This window comes from Myodes glareolus, chromosome 8, assembly GCF_982192425.1.
Source record: "Myodes glareolus chromosome 8, mMyoGla1.1, whole genome shotgun sequence".
NCBI lineage: Eukaryota > Metazoa > Chordata > Mammalia > Rodentia > Cricetidae > Myodes > Myodes glareolus.
The window spans coordinates 105,487,024-105,512,174 of record NC_142033.1 but is presented as its reverse complement, the minus strand read 5'-3'; positions in this window follow the sequence as shown (position 1 = coordinate 105,512,174).

Here is a 25,151-nt window from a genome sequence, read left to right as displayed (position 1 = left end):
GAGGGCCTTGGACTTCCCACAGTGTAGGGAGCCTTGCCCTCTCTTAGGAATGGAGGGGGGTGGGGAAGCATGTGTGGAGGAGCAGAAGGGAAGTGGGAAGAGGGAAGGAAGTGAAAATTTTGATTATTATATCTACATGGGAAGTAGAAGAGAGTAAAAGACAAGAACTCCTGAGCAAATTGGGAGCATGGGAATCTTGGGGAAGGATTGCAGGGGTGGGGAGAAGAGACAGAGAGGGGAGCAGAGAAAAGTGTAGAGCTCAATAAAATAAAATAAAATAAATAAAAAAAGAAAAAATAATAATTTTGGTATGTTGTACCTATCAAAAATATTTGTCCATTTCTTTTATAATTTTCAGTTGTGTGGAGTACAGGATTTTAAAATATGGTCCTGAGTGAGCCCCACCCAGTTGCACAAAAGGAGGAACCAGGTGGGGCCCAACTGAACAGGGTATCTGCAGTCAGCTAGCTATGTAGAAACTAGGCCAACAAACTAGGAAGATAGCAGAAACAGCAAGTCACTGTCACTGTGACATTCTATCAAAACAGCCAGAGTGCCGAACTTAGCTTTATGTAGATCTTGTGGTTTTTCTGAGAACCTGCAGATGGACAAATAGCCCTGTCCTAAGCTTGACCCCAGTCCACCGAGAACCAATGAAATGCTTGTTGCTATGTAGCCTCTTATGTAACTCCTGAACCCCCTATAAATGCATGATGTATCCCTAGCCCGGCATGCTCAGTCAGCTATGCTGCTGAAGCATCCACAGGCACCTGTGTAATCAATAAACTGTCTTTTGCTCTTGCATTCAGTGGACTTGTTCTTAGACAGAGGGCTCTAAGTGAGACCCGCTGACTTTTGGGGTCTTTCAACCTAATAATTCTTTGGATTTGCTTTGTGTTTGTTGTTATTAATCTTTTTCTGTTTGTGATCTTGTTGATTTGCATATCCTCCCTGTGTTTCTTAGTTAGTTTGAATAAGGGTTTTTTCTATCTTGTTGATTTTCTCAAAGAAGTAATTCTCTTTTTTTTATTTTTTTGTTCTTTTTTTTCTTTTACTTATTTTAGTTTTTAGTCTGTTATTTCGTAAGGACTATTAATCTAGGGTATGCTTCTGTTTGTTTTAGAGATTTTATGTGTGCTGTTAAGTTGCTAGTGTGATATCATGATATCACCTCATCTTCTTAATATAGGAATCTAGTGCTATGTACTCAAATTGCAGCATTGCCTTTGCTGTTTTCCATAAGTTTCTTTAAGGGTTTTATTAATTTCTTCCAATTTTTACTTATATTTCCTTCAATTTCTTTAGTTGTTCTTTTTAAAGGACCTCTATTATTTCCATAAATTTGGATTTACGGTCTTTTTCTTGGGCTTCAGTTGTATTGGAATATTCAGGTCTTCAGCGGTAGAACTGGCCTCTGCTGGTGACATATCGCCTTGACTCTTCTTTATTCTTTCCTTACACTGACATCTAAGCATCTGGGTTTGGGGTGATGATAGTTCTAGATGCTGATTTCTCAGCTTGTCATTGTTGGATAGATGTTTTGTTCCATGGTTTCTGTTTTCTCTCTCGCTTTCTGGCCTGTGTGGTCTGGAATTGAGATGGGGTTTGCCACCTGAGTTGGAAGCTGCACTTCTGGTGATTGCATGACCTCTTGCCAAGCAGAAGGTCTCAGTCTGAAATGGTGACTGAGACATAACTACCTATAACTCAATTTTCTTTGCCAATAAATTATGGCAAATAAAAGGCAAGATACTTTCGCGCGCACACACACACACACACACACACACACACACACACACACACATATATATATCTAGTATAAAATAAATATTTATTATTACAAAATGAATATGTATTTTGTCATCTGTTTTCACTGTAATGAAAACATCTAATCTTATATCATGGACAGGTTCAGTGGAACTTCAGGACTCCTAGCTCAGGATACAAAAGCATCATTCTGTGTTCAAGGGATGAGTTTGGAACACTGAAGACTTCACATTAATGATTGTGTTCTGCTGCTATACTAGTGAACCTTAGGTTCTGAAAAGATCACAGCAGAAGTTTAGACGCCACAGGAGGACTTAAATCGGCTTGGAGTTACTGCCTCTCTCCTTCTTCAGCTTATATGTCCTCACAGAGCTTATTGGACTTGTCAGGTGGAACTTAAAGGCAGCACAGAAAATAAGCTGCTCTGTAGAGCATAGTATAAGTAGAATTCTTTCTTTCCCTGGGTTCAGTGAAACTAATTTTCTCCATCATGTCTGTAAATTGTGTCTTATTTTCTTCAAATGCTCAATATATTCATGTTCTAGGAATAAGGCTCAGGAACAAATTGAGATTCTTCACTTCTTATTTTCTTAAATGGAAAAATTCATAATAATGAATAATAATCAAGGTGTCAGTTTCAAGTTAATGAAATAATAACCTATTGGTTTTCATTAGGAACTCTTTATAATAATGCTGTTGAAAAATTTTGAAACTTAATTGATCCAAAGTCACATATTCATGGATATAATACAAAACTTTTTCAAAGTGAAAGCTGCATTTTTGTTAAATATTACTTTATGTTCATAATACATAATAAATAAACTGTTAAGGGTTGGAGAGACGGCTCAACAGTTAAGAGTATTTGCTGTCCTTGGAGAGGGAAGGAGTTCTGACGCACACATCAATTGGGTCACTCACAACACCTGAGATTCCAGTTCCCGGGGAGTTAATGCTGTCTGCAATTTTCTATGAGTATTGTCCTCAAAAGGAAGAGTCAGAGGAATCTTTATAGTATTGAAAATACCAGCACTCATTATATCTACATGCTGATTATATTTTCCTATAAGTTCCTATATTGTCTGCTAAATTTAAATCATGCAAGACTATTTTCACAGATTTTTTTATTCTAAATAACTTAAAAATTATTTCCTAATTTTGAAAAAAATGTTTCAAAAGAAAACAGAATAAAGTCCCTGGGATATATTGCAAAATATGAATTTAGTATTTCAAATTTTACTTTGCAGCTAATGTTGCTTATTTTCTGGCACTTTTCATTTCTCATGTATCTAAAATAAAGATATGCTGTTCAGTTCTCTAGGCCATTTAAGATGAGGAGATGGAGTCTATATATCATGCAGTAAAGTGTCCTACAACTGAACATGTTCAACTATTGATGTCCCTTGTAATATAGTTTTATGCTTCACTAAAATGCTTAAATCATTTCCACCATTCATTCTCATCACTGAAAGAATGGTCTACACATCAATTACTCCTGGCAACTACTACTACTGCTTAATTGAAAGTCACTGAATTAGTATCATTAAGGTCGCCCGCAGGATGCTGTAAAGATCCAAATTCCAGAGATCTTTGGGGGTGACCCAGAGTTCCCAAGTCACAAAGCTATTACCTAGTCTTTCCAGACACTCAGAGACCTTGGCAAAGAGCTGAGCAGGTCCACACTGATGATGGTTCTAATGCTCATTCCTTAAATATCATCTGGTATGATGTGTAAACAACTTTACATTGTTCTAGTGCCAAATCTGACATTTGTTTGTCAGTTCTAGACAGTGCCAAAGATTTCCTGCAGGAATTTACAGGAATAAAATTGGGAAAAGGAAATGGGAAAAGACCATTTAAGTTGAACTATAGTCTGCTCCTGTCTTTCTCTTCACTTCAAACAGGTCTTGAGAGGCAGAATTTGCAATGAGATTAGAAAGGAAACCTGCACAAAGAAAGGGGGAAAGCAGAATTGTCTTTTTGGAGATGAAAAAAGTTTATAAAGAAAAAGCAAGCCTGTCAGGATGTGACGTGAGGCCTGATGGACAATCAATTCCACAGCAATAGGTCTCAACCTTCCTAATGCTGTTACCCTTTAATACAGTTCCTCATGCTGTGATGACCCCTAAACCTAAAATTATTTTTCTTGTTACTTCTTAGCTGTAATTTTGCTACTTTTATGAACTATAGAATAAATATCTGTGTTTTCTCATGGTCTTAAGGCAACCCTTGTGAAAGTATCATTTGACTCCCAAAGGGATCACAGTCCACAGGTTTTAAACAACTGCCATCCTTGGTCATTTGCACTTGACCTCAGGAACCCAACCAAACTGAAGCATTACCTATCACACACACCACATGAGTTAACATCTCCCTGGTGGAAACAATAAAGTTTGAAAGTTTGTTTTTATCTCTCCTTTGCTCTTGTTTTCTTTAAAAATTCTCTCTTTCTCTGAGTATATTCTCTCTGTCAACAAATCACATATCCCATGAATAATAATTTTAAAACTAAAACTATAATAATATTAAATAACATTTTTTGTGATTTACATTTTTTAGCATCATGTTTATATCTTGAATGTCTATTTTTGTTATGGTACAGTGTAAATAATAACATTCCTTAAAGTCCTCAGATTCACCAGCAATTTTGTTTACTAATTTTTCATCTTGTTTGACATATTTACTTATGTATATGTTTTTCTGTCATATTTCTCAAAATATTGCTGAGATTTTTATTCAGATCTATTTGACTTTGAGTTCACACATAGCCACCTAGGTTGCTGTGTAACTGTGTCTCCCTCTTTGAAGCATTCCCTCCTAAAGGAAATACTACATGTTAAAAAGACTCACGGGGAATTTACTCAAACCAAGGACTGCTTCTGGAGGCTATCTTAGTAGTAAACAGTTATTATTGAAGATGAGACTCTTTGGTGTATCTGTCTGCAAATTGTGCAAATCCTTTCCAGAAGACAGCTTCTGTTAGTTGTTACCCATATGGGCTATTCTGTTTTCAGTCCTCACTAATGCAAGCAATATCAACATATTCTAGTTCATTAATGTGGGCCTGGCTGAAACTGTTTTTTTGGTCTGTCATCAGTGCCATAGTTGATAAGAAAAGATATTTTTACACACCCACTACCTTATCAATAAATGCCACACAGCACAAAGCTAAGCTAGCATTTACTCCAGAAATATTCATAATAACACAACAAAATTTTTTCTGTGAGATTCATGTACTTGTAAAACAGTTGATCCATATTAAGGATTCACTATTCCTCATGTCCTTTCTAGAGATCCTTAATCTCAAGATGGAGCTTAAGACTTTCAAGAACAAGAAAAATTAAAATTTTCATTGTTGAGCTCCAATTAATAAATTTCAAAATGATAGCACATCTTTGTTACTTTATAATACCAGATCACTCCTACATTTCCAACTATAAAATGATCAACGCAGCCACACTCCACATCTCAGGAACTGAGAACACATAAGATGGTGGTGCTAACGTGTAATGTGGCTGAGTATGACTTACTATCTGCATTAGCCTTTTGTCTCTGAAATAAACAACTAAAGCCATGAAAGTGTCATTACCTTTCCCTGTGTTTTCAGTAGAACATGAGAAGATTCTGGGACACTCAGTAACATAGATACTGGAGTGGGAGGAAGGGAAGGCTGGCTGTTTATGATGATGGCTCTATGCTGACTGACCAATAGAACCTCTAAAAGAAACAGCTAAAAGCACCTATTTAGAGTTGGAAAGGAAAAATAAAACACAAGCTAGAAATATCCACAGTAATACATAGGCATACAGCAAAACTAAGAAACAAATTAACACATCAATAAGTGAAAACTTCCCCCCACACAAGTTCCCACAGTGAAATAGCTCATATGAAGTCATCAGAACAGATGTGAAGGAATTGTTAGTAGAGGAAAGAAAGGCAGCTGTCACTGAGTGAGATTCATAACGGAGAGTAATACTACAAATAAAGCATTTTAACAGAGACCAGAGGAGATGAGGAAAGCCCCAAAGGAGATAAGTTCAACGCCATCGTTACAGGGTGATGGAGATGGCACCTGGTTCATAGCAGCATTTCATACAATAACAGCAAAGCTAAGATCATGTTTGTAGCATTATGACCATAGTGAATAGATGCCAGCAAAATACTCCAGTACAGAAGACAACAAAAGGAGCCCCAAAGAAGAGTCATGCTTGTTTAGAATTGCCACAAACACATTGAAAAACTTCCAGTATGACAAAGTAACAGGACAACAGAAGGAGAAACCATTGTCACAAAAACCAGAGTTGAAGCTTGTTATTAGGTAGAACAAGTCACACCTAGACACCTTCAACCTATCAGGTATATTAATGGGGACACTGGTCCTATGGAGTCACTGGGCTTTGATTCCCCGCAAGTCATTGACACATTTGCTATCCTGTGTTAATTTATCACAACAACAACACACACACACACACACACACATATATATATATAATACATACACATGTATATTCATACATGCATATATAAATGTATAACAAGCGCAAAAGAAATTTAGCATTACATAAGTCACTGCATCAATATTAAAACCATATAGCCATTATAGGTTCTGATCTCCCACTTATCTATTATATATATATATATATATACATATATATATATAGGTATATATAACACATATAAAGACTATTTATATGTATGTACTATATATGCAGGTTCTGCATATACATGCTGGATAAAATTTAAATCTCATCTCTACTCACTGTCACTGGATTTAGACCTATCCTCCTTACCTCATTAAATTTCTGTGTCTGAATGCCATTTTCAAAAGGGTGAATATGTCTCTTGTCAGTTCATAAGCTCATTTTTCATCTACAGCACCACCAAGGTACTCATTATGTAATCTAATGTTTACTTGTCCTTGTTGTGCTTTCTAAATGTATATTATTGTCACTATTTGATTAATTTCTTCACTCACTCATGCTTTTACCCAGCAGTCCTGATTGATGGCACTGCCTGTGTAGGTCCTGAGAGTAAACCTTCAGCATCATGACAACTGCTTTTAGTGAGTTGCTTAGTGTTGGCATAATCTCACAGTAGCCATCATGACTTGCAAGGTGAACTAGAGGACAGTTGAGAGAGTTAAGAAATTTGCTGGGAATTCAAAAGCCAGTTATAACAGAAATACTACTCAAACTCATGTCTGAAATTTCATGTCCATTTCATGTTTAATGGGAAAAACCACAAGGAAGCAGAGAGTTCTCCCAGTGGCAAGACTGCCCTGCATGCAGACTGTGGTGAACACTTGACATGTGTTTATTACTCTTTACTGTTCATGGTTTAGAAGGGTATTTGGGTAAGTAAAGAGACTCAAGTGAATAGAAAGTTCAACTTCAGGTTTTTCTTTTGTTGCAAATTGGGTTAGATAAAATAGTTTATAAAATGAAGTCTCTTGAGTAGAAATGCATTGCCAATCAAATACTTCTTAAAGACTCAAAAATGAATACTATTACTCCTGAAAAAATCCTGGAGTCATAGTGTTGTTATAATATTTCTATTTTGATATATGTGATTATCTACCAACCTATCTGTCATCTATATTTCTTCCAATCTGATTATCTATAATCAGCTTATCTATCTATCTATCTACCTACCTATCTATCATCTACTCACACTGAAGCACTGGATTGTACAGAAGACCATCTGGAGAGGGTGAAAGACAAAACGAAGTAGACTGTTCTTTGTTACAGAATCTCACAAAGCCCTAAATATTACATCCTGTAGATTTATGATTAAGTAAATGGATCAAGAATGGAGAGGAGTAGAAAACAATTTTATAGGATCATTCATCACTCAGAGGTACAGTTCGTAAACTTATACATCAATTCCATGGTTCCACCCCAAGTTCTAAGTATGTCACAGAACAAGACCGAGATTTATATTGCTGTGGAGAAGAGATGACAGTAGATATTTTTTTCACTGTACATTTGTCATTTTCTTCTCAGAAGATATACAATAAGAGTAACATTTAGGAGGGGTGTCTTAGTTTAATGGCGTCTACAATAATACAGACTCCAAACTATAATCTTTACCAAAATAATGAAGAACTGTAAAACATTATCCAATTAACATTAATCTGTTTTACTACCCCAAGAGAATTAGAAGTTATGAGTTCAAATACTGAAAATGGGAAAATGATTTTACTGTTTTCAATTAATTTTAGCAAATACAAATTAATTAAAGATGGCAAATTAATTTCTAAATTTTATATTTTAGTCTAGAACAAAGGCACATAAAGGGGTAGTTTCATAATGTTCTCAAAAAAATTATGATTTCTGTTTCCTAATCTGAAGTACAAATTAAAATATCCACAAGTATAAATAAATATAATGAATAACTAACTGAATACAAGCCATATTTATCTAGTTCAATATTTCAGATGAGCCTAGATTAAATTCAAGTTGGTATTCTTTCTTTTTTTCTTCATTAGTTACTTGTCATGAGTAAGAAAGAGATTTGGATGCCATTTGCTGACCACAAAATATTGTGACCTTGATTGACTACACAGGACATTTGTTATTATACTTTTCACAAATGCATTCTGATTCAAAAACAAGTGATAAAAGGTGTATCATGATAGCCTGTGCTGGAGAGGTTGTGGAGTGAAGGGAACACTCATCTGTTGTTGGTGGGAATGCAAACTTGTGCAACTTGGAAATCAGTGTGGCGGTTTCTCAGGAAACTGGGAGTCAACCTACCTCAGGACCCAGCAATTCCACTCTTGGGAATATACCCAAGAGATGTCCAAGCATACTACGGAAGCATTTGTTCAACTATGTTCATAGCAGTACTATTTGTAATAGCCTGAACCTGGAAACAACCTAGGTGCCCCTCAATAGAAGAATGGATAAAGAAAGTGTGGCACATATATACTTGAGAGTTCTACTCAGCGGTAAAAAAAAAAATGATATCTTGAACTTTGCATGCAAAAGGATGGAAATAGAAAACACTATCCTGAGTGAGGTAACCCAGACCCCCAAAAAAGGAATATGGTATGTACTCACTCATAAGCGAATTCTAGCAATAAAAAAAGGACATTGAGCCTATAGTTCGTGAGCCTATAGTTCGTGATTCTAGAGAAGCTAAATAAGAAGGTGAACACAAAGAAAAACATATAGTTATCCTCCTGGATATTGGAAGTTGACAAGATTGTCGGGGAAAAATTAGGAGCAGGGGGGTGGGAGTGGGGTTGGGAGAAAGGGAGATGGGGAGAGAGAAGGGAGAAGGAGAGGACTGTGGAGAGCTTGGGGGAATGGAATAATTGAGATGGAGAAAGGGTGGATATGGGAGCAAGGAAGAAGGTATCCTAACCAAGGGAGCCATTTTAGGGTTGGCTAGAGTTTTGACTCTAGAGGGGTTCCCAGGTGGCCAAGGCTATTTCCACAACTAGTTCCATGGGCAGCAGAGAAGAGGGTGCCTGTACTAACCTTATCCTATAACCACACTGTTGAATATCTTGCATATCACCATAGCAAGCAAGCGCTCTCATCTAAGAGAGGCTTCCTGACTCAGCTTTAGCTGCAAAACTTTGTAGCTCATTAAAAGGTCCTGCCACAAAACACTTAAACGGTGTTGATGCAAAGCTGAACACATGCTTTTCGGGTTTTCAGCAGTACCAGGAAAAAAGCTGCGCTGTTTTAAAATGCCAGCCGTCCTGCCAGGACAAACTCTGACTCTTTTAGGCAGGCAGTCCGACTGAGTGTGGTCTGTGAGCAAAATACTACAGCTTGCTTGCTAGCAAGGACCTTGAAACACCATAGAGTTGTGGCAGTAAACTGCAGCTCTGGCTGGTATCTCAGTGAGGCTGGAAAGCTAAGTAATGAACTGGGTCTAGCTGTCAAAGCCACGGCTCTCCATATTGTTTAGTAAATTAAAGGCTTATGTAGTCAGAAAAAGTAAGTAAAAAAGTACAGTAAAGAGAGATTCAAAGAGAAAAAACCTCTGATTTGTAGTATGTTAAAAATATATACAGGCTAAAGGTTAAAGTCATTAAAAATAAAAAAGAAGAAAAGGGAGACATAGGGTGTGGTGGTACACACCTTTAATCCCAATGCCTGGGAGGCAAAGGTGACTTCAAGGGGCAGAGGTAGATTGACCTCTGTGACTTCAAGGTGTGGTAGTGCACACCTTTAATCCCAATGCCTGGGAGGCAGGGACAGACAGATCTCTGTGAGTTCAAGGTGTGGTAGCACACACCTTTAATCCCAGCACTGGGGAGGCAGAGACAGAAGGATCTCTGTGAGTTCAAGGACAGCCTGGTCTACAGAGTTATTCCAGGACAAAGATATATACAGAGAACCTGTCTCAAAAGAGCCAAAAGTTAAAAGTAAAAATAAAAGAAATAGAGGTTGAAATAAAGCTGCATAAAGATGGAAAATAAACAGAGAATCTTGATACTGTATGCTACTATTCTCTCTTTAAATTGTTTGAATGCTGAGAAAGGAGCAACAGCTGCTAAAAGACTTTTGTTTATAAATGCTGCTGAACTAACTCAAGATAGGCATTTTGAAAATACCTTGGCTTCAAAACTGAAGTCAAAAGGTATGTTACTTTGGAGAAGATATTTTGCTTTTGTTTCCACAGAAAATGAGAGACTGTGGATTCATTCTGAGTTAAGAAAAATCCAGTTTGACAATGGATGACCACCCGAGAAATCCCCGGTAAAAACAGATGGCCCGGATGTCTGAGTTCTACATCCAGAACTGATTCAAGACTGTTGCATGAGATGATTGAGACTCACAGGATACTCCAGTCAGGACTTGATTATAACTCTAAATTTTCTTTAGATCCCCATAAGATCATCAGCGCCCCCTAACCAGCAGGAAGTACCCTGAAATACTACGCCCACATTCCCAACAAATAGTCTATGGGTATTTTCCTTTTTTTTTTTTTTAAAAAAAAAACAGAGGGAAATGGTGTGGGAGAATTGTCTGTATTCTGTCAATCATATTTTAATAAAACGCTGATTGGCCAGGCAGGCAGTATAGGCGGGAAAGCCAGACAGGAAGTAGGGGTGGAGCAAAAAGACAACAGGAAGCTCCCTCTGCCACTCCTGTGCAGGCCACGGAAGAGGCAACATGTAAGCTGACAGCTGAAAAAGGTACCAAGCCACGTGGCTAACATAGATCAGAATAATGGGTTAATATAAGCTATAAGAGTTAACAAGAAGCCTGAGCTAATGGGTCAATCAGCTTTATAACTTATAGAGATCTCTGTGTGGTTGATTTTCCTTGGTAGTTGCCGGCTATAGGGTATTGGGCAGAAACAGAAACCCCAACAAGCCGGCCCTCATGCTACACCTGTACTAACCTTATCCTATAACCACACTGTTGATTATCTTGCATATCACCATAGAACCTTCATCAGGTGATGGATGGAAATAGAGACAGAGACCCACATTGGAGCACTGGCCTGAGCTCCCAAGGTCCAAATGAGGAGCAGAAGGATGGAGAACATGAGCAAGAATGTCAGGACCGCGAGGGGTGCACCCACCCACTGAGACAATGGGACTGATCTAATGGGAGCACACCAAGGCCAGCCGGACTGAGACTGATGGAGCATGTGATCAAACAACTCTCTGAATGTGGCTGACAATGAGGGCTGACTGAGAAGCCAAGGACAATGGCACTGAGTTTTGATTCTTCTATATGAATTGACCTTGTGGGAGACTAATCTGTTTGGATGCTCACCTTCCTAGACCTGGATGGAGGGCGGAGGACCTTAGGCTTCCCACAGGGCAGGAAACCCTGACTGATCTTAGGACTGGAGAGGGAGGGGGAGAGGGAGTGGGGTTAGTGGGAGGGAAATGGGAGGAGGGGAGGAGGTGAAAAATTTTAATAAATAAATAAAAATAATAAAGTTCTCTCAGCAATGAAGATTTTACACCTGGCATTATTTTTAATAAAAAAAAAAGAATCAGGACAAAGAAATACAATGTCTGTTTGCAGTAGAATAATTAAGAAGAGAGAAGTATATTTATTTTGGGGGTTATTGTTGTTTGTATTTTATTAACTATAGAAAATAAATGCAACCAACCTAGTCTTCTACCATCAGAGAAATGTAAAATATGTGCATATATGTAAACAGGTGCACAATGAGAAAAGAGAAGAAGAAATGCTAAATGCAAGGGCATGAGGAAGAACTGAATATAGGTAATTGGCATGAGTTAGGAAAGATGATAAAAAATCCAGTTGCTTTCTAGTTCTAATTATGTTGCATTTCTTTGTTATGGGCAGTATATACGTGTATAAATGTATTCAACACTGAATGAAAAAAATAAATGTGAAGCTACATGTCTTGAATGACAACTCTTTTTTTTTTTAGTAAATTTTATTAAATTATAAAAGTTTCCATTTCCGCCCCCCCTCCCAACACCCTCCCACTCCCCCCACCTCTCCCCCCCCTCCTTCCCCTCCGTCCCCCAGGGCAGTCAGGGTTTCCTGCCCTGTGGGAAGCTCCAGCTCCCTCCCCCTCCCTCCAGGTCCAGGAAGGCGAGCGTCCAAACAGACTGGATCCCCAAAATCCAGCATATGCAGAGGAAACAGGTCCCAGTGTCATAGTCAATGGCTTTTCAGAAAGATCCCGAGCCAGCCACAGTCAGAGAATCCGGCCAAATTCCGAGAATCTGGCTAGATCACGTCCTCGTTCAGTCCCAGTCCGGCTGGCCCTGGTAAACTCTCATCAGATCCGTTCCCTTGTATCAGTGGGTGATAGCATCCCTCGCAGTACTGATTTCGTTTTTCATGTTCCTCCTCCTCCCGCTCCCCCTCTGGACCTCGGGGGGCTCAATCCGGTGCTCCAATGTGGGCTTCCGACTGCATAGCCGTCCTTCGCCAGACGAAGGATCTCTCTGGGAAGAACTGCTCCGACAACTCTTAAATTCATTAAATTTTTCATTGTATTTTATGATTCTGTGTATAGATAATTTTATGTGAGATTTTTTAAAAAAGATTTTTATTATAATGAATTTTAATTTGGAAGAAAGAAACTTTGATTGTAAAGATGAAAAACAGCTCAAAATCATGGTGTGAAGCTCCATAGTATTGATCACATAACTGACAATACACAAGTGACTGCCATGTAAGAACAGTTTTTACAGACATTGGAAATAAGAGGCTCTAACATGAGTGTGCCCCAAATAGCTAGGAACCATTACAAAAGAATAGTTAAAGGTTTCCATGGAGGTTTTCATAGAAATGATGAACAACTGGAAAAGAGCATCTAAGACCAAAGAGCATAATGGTAAAAAGTCTACTTATCTAAAATATAAGTAGACTAAGCCCCAATTTAACAGTGGCACTTGGGAGAGAGAAGACAGACACAGAGCCAGTCTTCAGAAATCCCCTGTGATAAGTCAACAAGGTGAAGAAATGATTGAAGCAGGCTGGCTGGTTGTGATGTGGAGAATGGAAAGCCTGTAGTTATGATAGCAGTCCCAAGGGCAGGTGATCAGTGCAGAAGAGGAGAAAGATCACCAACTCTGAAGAGGACAGAGATGAAAATGACCAATTGTACTTCAAATAATTTGAGTTTTCATTTGTAGGAAGAAGTCTTTAGGGCTTGTTGATGTGATGTTGATGAGTCAAATCTGAGAGGCACTAGAGTCTTGACATTGAATAACTAAGAGATTTTCAGAGCAACACAAGAGAAGATGCTTGCTTATTGACTGGAAACATGAAGTGACTATTATTGCTTACTAAAAGTGATACAAGTTTCTAGAAAAGAAACTTGAACAGACCCCTTAGAATAACTTCAATAGGAGAGTAATATTATCATGTTCACAGGTAGGCATGATGGAATCTTGAGGAACGAGAGAATAGTTCACTTTCCTTTATACCCCAAGAAAAAGAGAGAGTTGCTTTTTTTTCTTATAGGCTTCAGGGATTGGTTTCCTTGCTAGTGACCTAGCCTAAGTGCTAGAAGCCAGGAAGACATGGATAACGACTATATATAGATAGTTCAAGGCCACTTTGGATCTGGGAAGTAGGAAGACGGTCAAGCCTGCATCTGCAGGGGTTGGGGCATTCTCCTATTTAAACACTTCTAGGTCAAAGAATGCATAATTTATCAGCTCTTTGGGGAGAGCCGCAGGGATATATGCTCTGATTTCTGGGAAATAAAAGGCAGCAAAAGTGTTGCTACCTAAACAGAATGAAGAATGGGTATTCTAGCAGAAAGGACATGTGAACTAGGGGCTGTAAGTAGAGACTACTCTTTCATTCCTGACTGCCAAGATCTGAACTATCACACAGAAACTATATTAATTACAGCACTGTTTGGCCCATTAGGTCAGGCTTCTTGTTAACTAGCATTTACTTCTTAAATTAACCCATTTCTATTAATCTGTGTATCACCACAAGGCTGTGGCCTACTGGAAAATTTCAGGACATCTGTCTCCTTCAGCAGTATATTGCGTTTCTCTCCACCTACTTTCTCTATCTATCTCATCCCTCATGGCTATATCTGCCCTGCTAGAGGTTGAAGCAGTTTGTTTACTAACTAATAGCCATATAATATATTCATAGCATATAGAGGGGAATTCTACATCATCTCCCCTTTTCTGTCTAAATAAAAAGGAAGGTTCTAACTTTAATATAGTAAAATTACATATAAGAAACAGGTATCAAGCAAGAATTACAGCTATAATATTTTTAGTAAATCTAAAGTTTTATAGCTAATTTATTTTTATCATAACCAAGGAATACTATAATGATCTATCTTCAACTCATCAAAGATCTCAGAAGGACAAAATATTGCCTAGATAAACAGGAAATACATTATAAGTAACATCCAAAACTTTAGAATTGACAGACACATCTTGCTACCTGGACAGTCACCCAAAGTTTTTTTGTAATGCTAGGAAATCCATCTTCAATTTACAGGCCCATAGTATTTTGAAGACATTTTCATGAAGCAGGAAATTTTAAAGGCTATTTTGTCTATCTTGTGTGAAGGCAGAATGATAGGACACTTTTAAAAAAAGGGAGTCTCACCCTAGCTCAGAAATAAGAAAATAGACTGGTGTTTATTAAGGGGTAGACTTAAAAGTCAGGATGTTTTGCTTGAACGATGGACGGGGATCAGATCCAAAGCAAACCGAATGGCCAAAATTGTGCCCAGGGGGAAGCATAGAGAGGAAGGAATGGGCGGGACATGCTTCTGCATCCAGGTAAATAGTCCACGAGGCCACGCCCCAGTAGACAGGTAGGATTAGCTGTAACCTTCCCACAGCACTTGGCTGTTTGTCAGTCACTTTCTTCTGTATCCTGCAGAGTTTCTGGAAGTTTCTTCTCTGAAGCAGGTACCCTGAAAGACCAACCTATCATTTGGAATGTTCAGCAATTACTTTTCTGTGGGCCCAGCATGTCCAGTTCATAGAGCATACCATCAAGCAATCCAGACAATAGTCGTTTCTCACCTAAATGGCTAGCCTTCTCACAGTGAAGGGAAATTCCATAACGAGTTTTTTTTTCAACACTCATCAACCTCTTGAAGTAGATTGGTGCTGCCCAAAACAGACATGTCTTATTATTGAGAAAAACCTAAGTTCTTAAAACATCTTTAAATGTCATGTTCTGTAGGTTTTTGAAGTGTTGAAGATTATGCAACTGAAATATATCTTTGTATACCTTGAAAAACCTAACTAATATGACTGCAAGTTTGACTTATATAAATGACTATTACTCTGTAATTTTTAATTATACATTATTTTTATAAATGAGCTGTATAAACATAATACCTTAAACAATAACAGAAATACATATACACGGTGTAACAAAGTTGACCTTAAATCTGTATCAATAAATCAACATCTATACCAATGCAAAACAGTCATCCCTATACCATATCATCCTTTCAATGAAAACAAGCACTTATAAACAATCATTTTGGAAATTTGGGCATTGTTTGCTCCAAACTCTTTTCTTCTGTTTGTTGGACAAAGTATTTTTAGAATTCATGGAAAACTTTTTGGTGAGGTCTTGTTCCATCAAACCACATTAGCCTGGAAGGAATCTACAGGTTCCTATCCTCCGTATAAGAAAAAGTAGAACCTCTTTTCTAAAGAAACATATTCTTAGACCCAAATTTTGAAGTCATGATACCTTTATGTGTGTTTAGCTTAGCAGCCCATAGAATAAAATGTCTCTCATCAGTCAAAACTTCAAAGGAAACACAATAATATACATAATCTACACTCTCTAAATATTTCATCTTTGCATGACTTAATTTTTTACTCCCTTAATCTATGACTTTTTTATATTACTTTTACTGTCTCTTTAAAGACTTTGTTTTATCTATACATTTTTTCTTCTCTCTCCCAAGCCTACATACACTTTTTAAACACACCGTGTCTCATTTAGAGGTCTTTTATATCTGAATCTGTCCTATGGTGTATCTGAAATCGTTTCTGACAAGTAGCCTTTAAAAATGATAAGCACTGGGGGTGTGGCAACCCTGGATGCTGACTCTACCTCCCTTTGCCTTTTATTATTGTGTAGGTATGTTCACCATCTCTGTGAGCCATACTCACTGCCCAGTTCCAGGGACACAGATGGGTCTATGCTGTCATTAAGCCACTTGTAACACACTGCTCACAAACCCCATTTCAGTGTTCTGTAGCCAAACCTCCCTGAAAGAGCCAGAGCTGTTTGAGCTGCCAGTATGAACCAGAAAACCTTCTTAAAGGAGGCGTGTCTCTCTTTGCAGCCAGCAAACAAAGACAATCTGAAAAAAATGCAGTTACCAAGAAGCTGTGTTGGATTCCAATTTTTGGGTCTCGAAGCCCTCTTTTTTAAAAAGTTTCTTTTTTTAATTATTATTTCTAGGTCTTATGTGGATCTATGCTCCAGATGGTGGTTGCTACTTTGTAGGTGGTGACTAATCTTTCATTCCCAATTACCCAGACCCAAATATTAACAAAGAAGCAATATTAATTACAACACTGTTTGGCCTATTAGCCCAGGCTTCTTTTAAACTAACTTTTACAACTTAAATCAACCCATTTCTATTAGTATTTGTATCACTATGAAGCTGTGGCCTGTGGAAAGATTCTGGGCAACTGTCTGCTTTGGCAGCTACATGGCATCTCTCTTTGACTCTGCCTGCTTTCTCTCTCATTTCTTCTAGCCTCCCTGTATTCTGCCCTGCCATAGGCTGAAGCAGCTTCTTTACTAATCAATGTCAATAAAACATATTTAGAGCATGCATAGGGGAATCCCACATCAATGGACTTTCAAGGAAAGAAGATGAGGACATAGGTTAGAAGGCAGAACAGCCTATGTCAATTTGCAATATCTGAAAGAGTAAAAATTTATTTAATTTTCTGCTACTACATTTTTCATGTCCATAAAGCGGTCACAAGAGTTCTGAACCTTCAAAATAAGCAGTCATTTGACTGCATTGTCAAGGTATATATTTATAAACATTAATATTAGATACACCATCAATTTGTTTGTTTAGACAGGAACCTCTGTAGTTTAGGTGACATAACAAGCAGTACAGTATGGCACAGGATTTCTGCACTATTTGCCTGCACATCTGCTTGCTGAGATTACAAGCACTAGCTTCCAAGCAAGTTTTATGCAATGCTGCAGACAGAGGCCAGGTCTTGGTGCATGTTAAGCAAGTAATCTGCCAACTGAGCTACAGTACCAATACTCCTTATTGTATATTTAAGAGCAAAATGCTCCCCAGTGTTTAAAAACATGAATCATAGTATAATTGAGAAAATTGGAACACCATGGACACAAAGTTGTACTATGTCTCCTAATAAGGACCTGTGCTCATGAATAAGAAAAAAATAAAAAAAGAACCAGAGAGCTGAAGTGGAAATGGGTGGAATTTCATCTTAGAGTATAAGACAAATTCTTGCACCAACTGGGTCTGGGCTTATGCACTGAATCATGTATCACCTAATTCAGCTGAACAAAGTGTGACATTGCACACCTATTAATCTCTCATAATAAAATCCTGACCCCCAAACAGATGTTCTTTAACCTTCCAGGTCTTAAAAAGTCAGAGAAGATGATATCCAATCTTTACAGTAAAATAAGGTATTGTGGCTAATGCTGCATACTGATTGCCTTAGGCTGAGGATTTGTATGAATACATCTTCAGAGACAATAATATGGTCTCACAAATGAAAAGAATCATCTTTTTTAACAATGAAAAATGAATGCATTACCAAGAAGCCTTTTGAGTTTCAGGTTGAGCAACCTTTCAATGACCTGAGGCTTCTATTCATACTTTGAGCGATTTTCCTGAGCTCTGTAATATGGTAAGAGGCCAGAGGCCAAAACACTAGGCCAGGCAGCTTTTTTCTGCAGCAGAGAGAGGAACTATGTCTAAGAAGGCAGCTTCTGAGGTAACCAACAAGGCTGTTCTTAAGCAAGGTTGAGAACTGGTGACTTTGCTGCCAGGTAGACTTGCCCTCTTACAATCACAATCCAACTCTATGTTCAGTCAGAATTTAGTGGTCATCGGGTATATGAAAACCACCTCACACAAAACAGAATTACAGATTTTCCCTGTAAATCTGCCTATGTGTTAGTGAAAAATAAGAACACTAAGTAAGCTGATTTTTACCATAATTCTTTCTATGAGATTAGAAAGGTTATTCTAGTCATTAGGCAATCTGATTTCTGGAACTAGTGACAATTACCATGACTTAACATTGTTCGGCAATGTACATATTTGTACAGTGTGAATATCAGTATGTATGTCCCACGAGTTGGCACATGTGTGAGACTATGCATTGAAGTCATATACCGACACGGTTTATTTTCTTTGATCACTTCCTATCTTACAAATTGAGCTCACTGGATTGGCCAGGTTAGTTAGCAGGTTGCTCCACATTTTCTGTCTTTGCTTCTGGAAAAGGATTACAAGGGTAAATTGCTATGCCTAAGACCCTGTTCATATGTTGTTCATTATGTACAAGAAAAAGTGTAATTGTTTCTGTGTTCCTATCACCTTTCCATCACAGTGCACCCTCAGATTTGTCTCTCAAATCACTGTGTCACACAGTGACACATCAGTAAGTACTTCATTTCTCTTACAGGAGCAGAAAGAAACTGCTTTCTTCATGTGGAATTCAGTCATTTTCCTGGAGTTTTGTTTTGCAATGTGAGATTCCAAAGTCCTAATTGGAAGACCATAAATTGTCTTCAAAGATTATATCCAACTGTTCTTTTTTTTTTTTTTAGATGTACTTCTCGGTTTTTGTTTTCTCTGTTACTCACACACTAACACACATGCAAATTTGTGTAAATATTCTATACATTGGGAAGGTTCAAAATGGTAAAGTTCTATAGCTGTAAGATAATTATTTTGTGGTTTTTGTGTTTTTGAGATAGGTTCTCTTACAAGTCAGAATGGCTCAAATTTACTGTATAGATGCTGGCTTGAACTTCTAATTTTCCCGCCCTGCCTTCTAAGTGCTGGGCTTACAGACATGCACTCTGACACCTACGATCATTAACTTTTTGTAAAAAATGTGATTTTTATAGATAAATGAACAATATTTGGTAAATCAAATATTCTGAACTGTAATCAAAGAACACAGATTCTAGGAAGGAGTTAGTGCTGATATAAGCAGGTATAGAGTTCATTTGAAGAACACTGATATTATATGGGAGAGTCTGTGTTCATGACAATATACCAAGATCTCCAGATTCTATGGAAACTTCATTCCATATGCTTCTTTCCCTCATCATGATTTCCAGAGAGTTCACATCTCTCAGAAATTCTGGGTCTAAGAAGAATTCCGTATTTGGAAACACCTTGCAGAGTGATGTTCCAGGAGGACAGGAGCCATGTTCTTCTGCTCCCGTGGTTTTGAGTCTGAAGTGTTACATTTACTGAAGACCCCATTTTCTCTTACATCATTTCACCTAGTGGCTGTGCCATTCTTTCACCCAAATGCCTCTATCTACTTCCTAGATTCCATTGTTTATATTCTTAGAGAAGACAGAGAAAAGAGTTTAGCAAAGAACACTTTTAGGTTTAGTAAGAGTGTTCAGCAAATCAGTACAAAACCTTCTCGTTTTAAAAATAAGTTAATTAGTTAAAGGGATGAACATGATTATTTGCCTTCTCTAGCATTACAATTTAATAAGCAATGTGACATTTAATTTTTTAGCATAGGCTTTTTAAACTACTTATTTATGAACTTAACAGACATACATTTTCTAAGACACAGAAAAGGTCTATTTGATTTGGCATGAAGAACTCAATTAGCTTACTTCTTTGCTTAGTTTCTATCTAAACAATTGGTGAGAACATTAGAAACATGAATTAATTGCCCCTGCCTCATCCTCCCAATTTTCTGTAAACATTTATTATAATGTAGGAATGATTTCATGTTGGCAATTGAAGAAATACTGTTTTCTTCATATGCTGGTTAGATAAATATAAGCTGTCAAAATGCAGTGTAATATATTTTGTCTTTTAGATATTGGCAGTTATCTTTACTTGTTTTGTTTTGTTTTTTGGAGCTTTGGGCTTCAAATTTGTCTTGAATTTCCATTCTTTCTCTAACTGCCCAAGTGTTGTTATTACAGGTGTGAACCATCATACCCAGCTAGGGGGACCTCTTAAAAACACAGAGTAATAAATTACTGAGGTGCTTAGCACCTATAAAACACAACTGTTGATTTTCTCTCTCAGTTTTCAGAATGCAGGATCAATTCAGTAATTTTGAGATATGGAGACATTGAAAGATGGCAGTAATGGCAGTCTGTTTTGGTGGCTACCATCAGGCAGAGACTTGATTATAACTATATCATCATCCAAGCTTACTACTGTGTTTCTTGGAAGGACTTGATTTCTTGTTGGTTTGAAGTTGTTGCTCTTTAGTGACCGAGATATGGACATCCTCTCACAGCTTTTCCAATTACACTTTTCTGTTCCTAGAGGGAGAGAAAACAGGCACAGTGACTTTCATAACCTGACATCACTTTTGCCATATGCTATTGGATACACACAACTTCAGTACAGTGTGGGAGGGGACTGCATAATGGATACTGGATTCCTGGGCTCTGGTTATACCTTGTGCACTCTGGTCTGTGATGACAGGTATCCTCATCACATACAGTTAAGTTCATTCTGTGTTAGTACCTGGGAGTCTATCACTAGGTGAGGCTTAAATCTTGAAGGGAGCATTTTGACTTGATTTGATTTTTCCTTCCAGTTGGAGTAGATACAGTTCATCTTTGTGTTAGAGGTATTGACATAGCCAGCCACATGCATCTAATCATGAAGCAGAGAGAGATGAATGCTTATGTTCAGCTCATTTTCTCCTTGTCATACTGTCCAGAACAAGAGTCCTTAAAACAATACCACCCACATTCAGGGTGGATTTTCTCTGCTCAGCTAAGCTTTTCTGGAAATATATTCAGAGATACACCTAAATATACCTTGGCTATTTTAAATCTAATGAAGTAGACAATGACATTAATGTTGAGTAATTATTGGTGTATGAAAATTCTAAAAATCATTTTTAGCAATAAGTATACACCTTGTAATAGGTTTAAAGTTCACCTTTAGTTTTTGTTTGTTAAGACCTTAGACATACCTGTATAGGACTAATAGCCTAGTTTGCAATTTTATGACAGCATAAAAAATGACTCATTCCTATTTCCAACCATACAAGTAAAGATTTTTGGTAATCAGATATATAGGAAAATCTGTTACTTTATATTATATAATCATTCTACTCATTATGAAATTGACTACATAAATTAAATACTGATATAATCCGTGCTCTCAATTTTTTACCAGATATTACTATTATTGAAAATTATACATATACAGCTCAAACTAGATAAATAAAAGTCATTTCTACATTAATTTAGAAAGTCTGTTAGAAATTGATTTTATGTTGCTGCATTTGACAATGAAACAAAACAAAAAAGATTAAGAGAGGAAATCCAGGATGATTGGACATGATTTTAACTGAAGCACTCCAAATACTGAAACATGCAAACCACCACAATTTTTACACTGTCTTGACAGGATAGTAAGATTGTCTCAAAATAAATGATATCAAGCCAAAAAGGGCATTAAGTGGAGAATGTCATGCTAAAATGCTAAAGTTATGTGTCTGTTGTAAGGTCCTGATGGCTCAGATGCTGAATTCCTTCACAGATGACCACCATGTGTTTATGGAAGTGGACTAGGATATGAAACTGATACTAAATGTCTCCTCCAACAGTTCCCAGCCAAAGCACATTGGCTGTTGTTAGAATTTTATTTTAAGGTGTGTTACATTTCTTATGCTCTGGAACATGTCTTTAACTGTGTAGAAATGTGTTGCTTTTGTTTATGCTGCATTTGTTTAACTCTGTGAAGCTGTGATCCTTTGCCTGCCTAAAACATGTGAAGGTCTAATAACTAGCTGAGAGACCTATAATGAGGGAGGAGATAGAGGAATCTGGGAAAAGGAAAATGAAGCAAGAGAAAAGAAAGGGAGAGAATGGTAGGGGCCAGCCACTCAGCCACCCAATGAGTCATAGAGTAAAAGTGAAAGTAAGATTATAGAAGTAAGAAAAGGAAAAGTCCCAGAGGGGGGCAATGTACATCAGATAATTTAAGAAAAGCTTAGTAGAAAAAAGTCAAGCAAAGGCTTGGCATTGATAAGTAATAGTAAGCCTCTCTGTGTGTGATTTATTTGAGAACTGCATGGTGGACACCCAAAAGAACAAAAAAGTCAAAAGAGTAGAAGAGTAAAGATAAAAAGTGGCTGTTTTGGGGCTGGGATGGGGTGGTGAGTGCAACCGGGCAGGAGTTCCTCTGTTTCACTGAGCCTGCAAGCAGCAAACTAGTCTTTTTGTCTGCAAGGTCCCTGGCCAGCAAGTGGCACTGATCCTGTACCAGAAGATCCATCAGAGAGGTGAGTGTGTTCCTGACCAGCCATCAGAAGCCCCAGAAAGGGAGCACAGAAACTCCTCAACCCCCTAAAATTTCTGGTCATTCTGTAGGGGCTTCTCTCCCCTGCTACTGCCTCTCTCTTCCTATCCCATCCCAGCTTGCTCCCAGGCACCCCTTCCATTCTTTGGGGTCATAAGATCCCCCAGCTCAGCCTGTTTTGGGGCTGGGACAGCTTGGTGAGTGCAACCGTGCAGGAGTTCCTTTGTTTCACTGAGCCTGCACACAACAAGCTAGTCCTTTTGTCTGTGAGGTCCCTGGCCAGCAAGTGGCCCTGATCCTGTACCAGAAGATCCATCAGAGAGCATTTGAAGGAAGAGATGGGCAGGCACCAATGCAAGAATTCCTCCAACAATCTGAAAAAAACATGATAACACCAAAACCCAGCGAACATATAACAGAAAGACTTGAACACCTTAATCCAGAAGAAGTAGAAAAAAATTGACATTATGAAAGTGGTAGAGTCCCTTAAACAGGATGTGAAAAATTCCCTTAAAGAAATGGATGAGAAAAATAACAAAAAGTTTGAAGAAATGAATAAATTCCTAAAAGATACCCTAGAAACCAAGAAAAAACAATCAAACAGATAATGGAAAAAATTCAAGAATTGAAAACTGAAATGGAGGCAATGAAGAAAACACAAACTGAGGGCCAGTTGGATATGGAAAATCTGGGTAAAAGAACAGAGACTACAGAGACAAGCATAACCAACAGAATACAAGAGATAGAAGAAAGAATCTCAAATGCTGAAGATACTATAGAGAAAATAAACACACTGATCAAAGAAAACAGCAAATCCAACAAATTCTCATCACAAAACATTCAGGAAATCTGAGATACAATAAAAAAAAAAACCAAACCTAAGAATAATAAGGGTAGAAGGAGGAGAAGAATTACAGCTCAAAGGCCCTGAAAATATATTCAACAAAATTATAGAAGAAAACTTTCCCAACCTAAAGAAGGATATTCCTATGAAGTTTCAAGAAGCATACAGAACATCGAATAGACTGAATCAAAAAAAAATCCCCTCACCATATAATAATCAAAACACAAAACATGGAAAATAAAGAAAGAATATTAAGAGCCGCAAAGGAAAATGTCAAGTAACTTATAAAGATAAACCTATCAGACTTACACCTGACTTCTCTAAGGAAACCACGAAAGCCAGAAGGTATTGGATAGATGTGCTGCAGAAACTAAGAGACCATGGATGGAAGCCCAGACTACTATACTCCACCAAGCTTTCATTCACCATCAATGGAGAAAAAAATATATTCCAGTACAATAACAAATTTAAACAATACGTAGCTACACATCCAGACTTATAGAAAGTAATAGAAAGAAAATCACAACCCTAGGAATCCAACAATGCCCACAATAACTCAGACATCTAGTGACCCTTCACCAACACAACTCAAAGAATGGAAACATACAAACTCTACCACAAGAAACAAAACAAAACAAAACAAAAACGGAGTTAAAAACCACTGGTCATTAATTTCACTTTATATCAATGGACTCAATTTACCTATAAAAAGCCACAGGCTAAGAGACTGGATGCAAAAACAGGATCCAACATTTTGCTGTTTACAAGAAACACACCTCAACCACAAAGACAGACATCTACTCAAAATAAAGAGTAGGGAAAAGGTTTTTCAATCAAAGGACCTAAGAAACAAGCAGGTGTGACTATACTAATTTCTAACAAAATTGACTTCAAGCTAAAATCAATCAGAAGAGATGGAGATGGACACTTCATATCACAACAGGAACAATTCATCAGGATGAAGTCTCAATCCTGAATATCTATGCCCCTAATATAAAAGCACACACTTATGTAAAAGAAACATTACTAGAACTCAAATCAGACATCAAACCCCACACACTAATAGTAGGAGACTTCAACACTCCTCTCTCACCAATGGACAAGTCAATCAGACAGAAATCTAACAGAGAAAAAGGGTATTAAAGGATGTAATGAATCAAATGGTCTTAACAGACATCTATAGAACGTTCCAACAAAATAGGAAAGAATATACCTTCTCAACATCTCATGGAACCTTCTCGAAAACTGACCACATACTCAGTAAAAAAGCAAACTTCCACAGATACAAAAAAATATTAGTAACCACCTGTGCCTCATCGGGTCACCATGAAATAGAGTTAGAATTTAACAATAATTCTACCCCCGAAAGCCAACAAACTCATGGAAGCTGAACAGTCAATTACTGAACCACCCCTGGGTCAGGGAAGAAATGAAGAAAGAAATTAAAGTCTTTTTTGAATTCAACGAAAATAAAGACACAACATTCCCAAACCTATGAGACACTATGAAAGCAGTACTAAGAGGAAAGTTAATAGCTCTAAGTACTCACATTAAAAAAAAAAATGGAGAAAGCTCATAT